The sequence below is a fragment of the Pseudovirgaria hyperparasitica genome, assembly GCF_010093815.1.
Source record: "Pseudovirgaria hyperparasitica strain CBS 121739 unplaced genomic scaffold EJ05scaffold_5, whole genome shotgun sequence".
NCBI classification, from domain to species: Eukaryota; Fungi; Ascomycota; class Dothideomycetes; order Acrospermales; family Acrospermaceae; genus Pseudovirgaria; species Pseudovirgaria hyperparasitica.
In genome coordinates, this window is record NW_022985553.1 from 829,322 (window position 1) to 835,409 (window position 6,088).

Here is a 6,088-nt window from a genome sequence, read left to right on the forward strand (position 1 = left end):
ACCTACCCAATCATAAGAAAGGTAATACCTACTATAGTTAGTTAGGGCGTTATTAAGAGCCGGTACTAATATAGTAATAAAAGCCTAATATAAGGATAAGAAGTAAGTTTATCACCTAATGGGATTCGAGGACTTAGACTAGGCTAGGTTAGATTAGTAATAGGGTCTAGTTAGGGAGCTAATCATAGGAGGTTTTCTTATATACATAGTAGCTAATACTAGAGGAGGCCTGAGCCTATGGAGCATATATATGGCTATATATATAGTTCTTCCTAGTTAAACACTAATATTATTATTATTATTATATAAAGGGACGCCGATCTATCTAGCACGTAACTATTTACCGCCCTTTACGTCACCTCCTAACCCTATTAGCTAAGGTATATATAGATCAGGTCCTACCTAAGGCTAAGTCCTAATAATTATCCCTTCCCTCTAGGAAGCTACCCTTAGCGATCTAGATTATTATCTATCTCTATATCCCTATTCTAAGTCTCGTAAGACCTTAGTTATTCTCTATACTTCGTCTTAGATACTTACTAATATTTACTAATCTAAGATTTATATAAGCGTTTTCCTAATAAACTAGATTTTATCTATCTTAACTTCTTATATAGGTAAGATTACCTGATTAGGCCTAGCGTATCACGTAATATAATTAGGTAAGCCTAAGTACTACCTATATTAAAATCTTTTCTTAGAAATATTCCTTTCTTTAAAAAACTTCTCAACTCTTTATAGAGTTTTTTAGATTATTAGATATATTACCCGATCCTTATAGACATAGATTTATATAGATTTACTATAATTTAGTACGATTTACGTAATTTACTAATTTTCGTACTATCCTTAGCTAGTAATAATATAATTCGTAATAATCCGTATAAATTAATAATAATTATAATATGGTTTCCTAAAATCTCGATACTCTAAAGTAATTAGTACGGAAATAGACGCCTTTAAATAATCCCTATCTTATATACGTTACCGATATGTCGAAAGCTATTAATCTACCCCGACCTAGGCTAGGCTCTAATAATCTAGCTATATATTATTATAGTTATCGCTTTCCGTTATATATTACTCACGGTAGTACTAAATCTATAATATATAGTACTTATATAACTAAGAAGCGTTATTACTTATAGGTATTTAAGTAAGTTTAAAGAACTTTACGTAGATTTACTTATATTAGTATAGATTACTACTAGGCCTCTAGTAACCCCTACTAATAAGGAGCGTAGTACTACTGATCGTAACGCCTTAGAGAAGGCTTTCTACGAGCTATATATCTAAGATAAGGGTTACGCCTAGGAGTACGATTCTAATAAGATCCGTAAGGATTTATTAGAATCTACTATAGCTATTATTACCGCGATTACTAGGTAATATCGTTTTTCTTAAATTATTATAGATTCTTACTAATATATATTAATCTCTATAATAGTACTAAAATCTCTACTACTTCGGACTTCTTTCTATATACCGGTAATATTAAAATTCCTAGAAAAGGTTCTAGTAAAAAGGCTAAGGTTCCTTCCTCGCGCGTGCTAAAGAGCTATAAATTTAGGGAAGATAGCTCTAATCTAGAAGTTTCTATACTAAAGGTATATAGTTCTATACCGATCGTTAAATCTTTTCGCTAATTTATATAATTCTTAGTATACCCGCGCCGGTCTATCCCTCTCTATTCTAGGTCCCGCTACTCCATAGGTTTCTATAGAGGAGTTCATAGCTATAAGGCGCGCTATATAGAATTTATAGCGTCGGAACGAAAGGCTAGAGACTTATATTATAAAGCTCTATACTATACTAAATAAGAACTAGCGGAAGGAATTAGATATAACTATCGCGGTAATTAGTACTTCTACTCCTACTCTAACTTAATTAGTTTAGATCTATACTAATTAGTACTAATATATCTCTTTTATCTAGCGTTTTTAGTTTTTCGGTTTTAATTTTAAAGCGATCTTACTTCTTCTAGATAGATTAGTACGAGTTTATATAGATCTATATAGATCTTTATATTTTCTTTTAGCTTTCTTAATTTTATCTTTCTTTAATAATAACTTCTTTAATCTCTTTAGTAATCTATACCGATCTATACCGATCGGCACCGATTTTCGATGTCTATTTCTCTTAGTGAATTATTTTTCTAAGTCTCTTTTTTAGTTAAATTTTTTAAAGTTCTAAGTTCGAACTTTCTAAGGAAGTTCCTTAATTTCTTAGAATATTTTAAAGATCTATATCTCTTTTACCTTCTTCCTTTTAGACGGCTATTCTTAGCGCCGAACTATACTAAAAAACGTTAAATCGCCGTACTTTAGTATAATTCTCTATAATTCCGCGGCTTCCTTTACTAATCACTACTTATATACTAATATCGCTACTTTACTAATATTTATTATAGGTTTCTAAGTATCTTTATTAGAATTATATCCTTTCTAATAAATTTTATATAGCCATGTACTATCTTCGGCGTGTTACTAGCTAAGTATCTACTTAACTTTATAGATATCTATACCTTCTTACGTAACTACTTTATATAGTATCTATTCGGAATAATCCGGTAATAATAAGGTATAAAATAGCTCGAGAAGCGTAATATAGAATATATTATATATCTTTAACGTAGGAGGGAGTTATAACTCGTACGCCTAGTTATTAATTACACGAGTAATCTTATATAGACCTATTATTATATAGTTAAGCTTCTTCTTTAGCCTAATACTATGAATATTCTTACTATTTAGTAAAACTTTATCCCTAATATTAAAGATTATAGGTTTTCTACCCTTGTTATAGTGCGATTTACTATAATTTATAGTATCTTATAGTAACTTTATAACACTTCTTTACGTTTAGAATAGTTCTATAGTAATTTCTATTACTTTAATATTAGGTCATTCTACTTTAAACTAAGTCTCTAAGAACTATATATTATAGTTCTAACCGAAGTTTACTTTGAACGGACTCATGTAGGTTAATGTATATTAGCTGTTATTATACGCGAATTCCGTAATATAGACTAACCTTATCTAGTTATCCTACTTATAGTTATAATATACGCGTAAATACGCCTCGACTATCTAATTCTACCGCTCCATCTACCTATCTATTTAGAGATAGAACATAGTACTAAGTTTCCGCTTAATTCCTAGCATATAGTAGAAATCCTTCTAAAATTTAGACGTTATCTACAGACCTCTATCCGAAACTATACTATTTAGTATACTATAGAGCCGGACTACGTCACGGAGTAGTATATCTATAAGATCCAGTACTTAGATCGTCTTCCTTATAGGGATATAGTATAATATCTTTATAAATCTATCTAGAACTACGAGTAAACTATTATAAATATATCTAGAATACTTACTTAGGGGTAGATCTATAATAAAATCTATCGATAATTCCTTCTATGCCTCCTTTAGCATAGGTAATAGCCTTAATTCGCTATATAGTAAGTGTCTATATATTTTCGTATACTGGTAAACGTTATACGTTTTTACGTAGTCTTTTATATATTTATAAAGACCCGGCTAGTTATATATCCTTTAGATTAAATCGACTATCCTTATAATACTAAAGTACCCTACTAACGCGTAATCATGCTATTCCCTTAAAATATTAATTCGTAAGCCGCCTTCTAGTATATAGAGTTGGCCTTAGAAGTAGATCGCGTCTAATTATCGTTCCTACCTTAATAACTATAGCGGATCTATAGCGCTTCCTTTTATACTTATAACTTTCTTTACTAATACATTAGAATTCTAGGTAGATTTAATTAAGTCTTCGAGGGTTTTCTTAGTTTCTTAGACATTTATTTAGATTACTTAATACCCGCGCTAATTCCCGTAGAGAATCGCCGAAAGTGTCCTAGCTTCTAGTATTCTATTAGATAACTAGTCTTATAGTATCTAAAGTATAGTATAGTCTAACTTACACCGACTATCTACGTTATTCTATAACGATTTCTTATAATCTTTACGCCGCGATAGAGGATTAGCTTTATTCTCTCTTCTAGCTTTATATAAGATTTTAAAGTTAAATATTAATATCTACTTAGCCTAACGTACTTATTAGCGATTAAGGACCTTAGTTAATATAAAGTAACGTAGATTTATATAATCTAATAATAATTTAATCTAATATACGGAGCCTTCTAAATAATATTACTATTACTTAAAACTCTTAATAATTATAAGTAGTTCCTAGTTATACGTGTTATAACGCGTCTCTATATCCACTATTTTATAGAAAAAGAAAGCGACCGGGTACTATTACACCTTATCTTTCATACCTATATACGGTTAACTAATAATTCTAGTAATTATAAATCCTAACGCGTTAGTTTTAACCCGAATATACTTCTTAGAATTAAAATACCTAAGAATCGGCGTAGTTATAAAGTAATTCTTTAACGATCGGAACGTATCTCACGCTTCCGGCGTTAACTATATCTCGACCGACTTAGCTTTATACTATACTCGCCTACCTATAGGGATTTTACTACTATTCTCTATAAGTTTATTAAGCGGCGCCGTAATTCGTAAGAAGTCTATAATAAATTTATAATAATAGTTCACGAAACCTATAAATATTCTAATTTAACGTATAGTAGTAGGTTCTAGCCATTCTATAATAGTCTTTATACGCTCCGGCTCTATTTTTAGGCCGCTATATATTATAATAAAGCCGAGAAACCCAACTTCTTATTAGTGAAACTTATATTTAGATAATTTTATATAGAGTTTATACTACCTTAGATAATTTAGTACTAATTTTATATATTCTTTATAATCCTATATACTATCGGAGTAAATTAGTATATTATTAAGATAAACTACGTAAATCATATTAAGTAATCCTACGAGTATAGTATTAATATATCCTTAAAACGCTTCTAGTATATTTATTAGCCCGAATAGTATAATAGTATACTTAAAATAACTATATCTAGTTTGAAATATAGTTTTCTACTTATCTCCGCGACGAATTTAAAGCCGGTAATATATATCTTGTAAATCTAGCTTCGTAAAGTACTTTACCTTTATTAATTAGTCTAAAGATTTACTAACTAGCGGTAATAGGTAACGATTCTTCTTAGTTACTATATTTAGTACCTAATAGTCGACGTATAGACGTAAACTTCTATCTTTCTTCTTTATAAAGAGAATAGATACGCCGGCCGATAACATACTATAACGTATCTAGTCTCTTTTAAGGTATTCTTTAATATATTTACGAAGAACTTTAAGTTCTAGTCTTAAAAGTAGATAAAGTAGGCTATAAGGGACGTCTACTCTCTCTTCGAGCTTAATCTTTAGCTTATACGGCCTATAATTAGGGAGAAGTAATATATCTTCTACCGAAAACATATCTATATACTATGAATATACGTTAGATAGCGTGTCTTCGCCCCGATTATTACTATCATCCTTATCTTTATTAATAATTAATAAGGATATAAGATAGATTAGCGATGATCGGGTCCGCACGGTAAGGTTCTATGCCTCCTTACTAATAGTTATAACTTACTAGTATAATTTACTACGGTATTATCGGAATATTAATATCTTCTTCTAAAAATTAAGGATAGGGTTTAGGCGTCTAAGCTAAGGCATCCCTAGAATCATATTCTATTAGCTAATATTAGCTACGATAAATTTATTAGATATCTACTATTTTATTATCTTTAAGTCATGAACTTCGTAATTTATTATAGCTTTACCTAAAGTTCTAACTTTATATCTATTAACTATAATAGTTTAGCTAACTTTACCGAGATCATACGATAATCTATACTCCTTTATAAGAATTAACGAAATATAGTTATCTTCTATACTAGTATCTACGAGGGCCTATATAGTTTTATTACCATTTACTATAGGTAACGATACTTTTAGTAATATTAGGTCTTTACTCGCCGGAAGGCGCTATAGCTCCTCCTAAGTATATATAATTTAGCTAAGAACGCGGTTAGGTCTTATATACTAGCCTATTCTTTTTTCGGATTCTTATAGTTAGGCGAAATATATTCTATTTCTCTATACTTATAGTAACGAAGTGTGCTATAATCCTACTA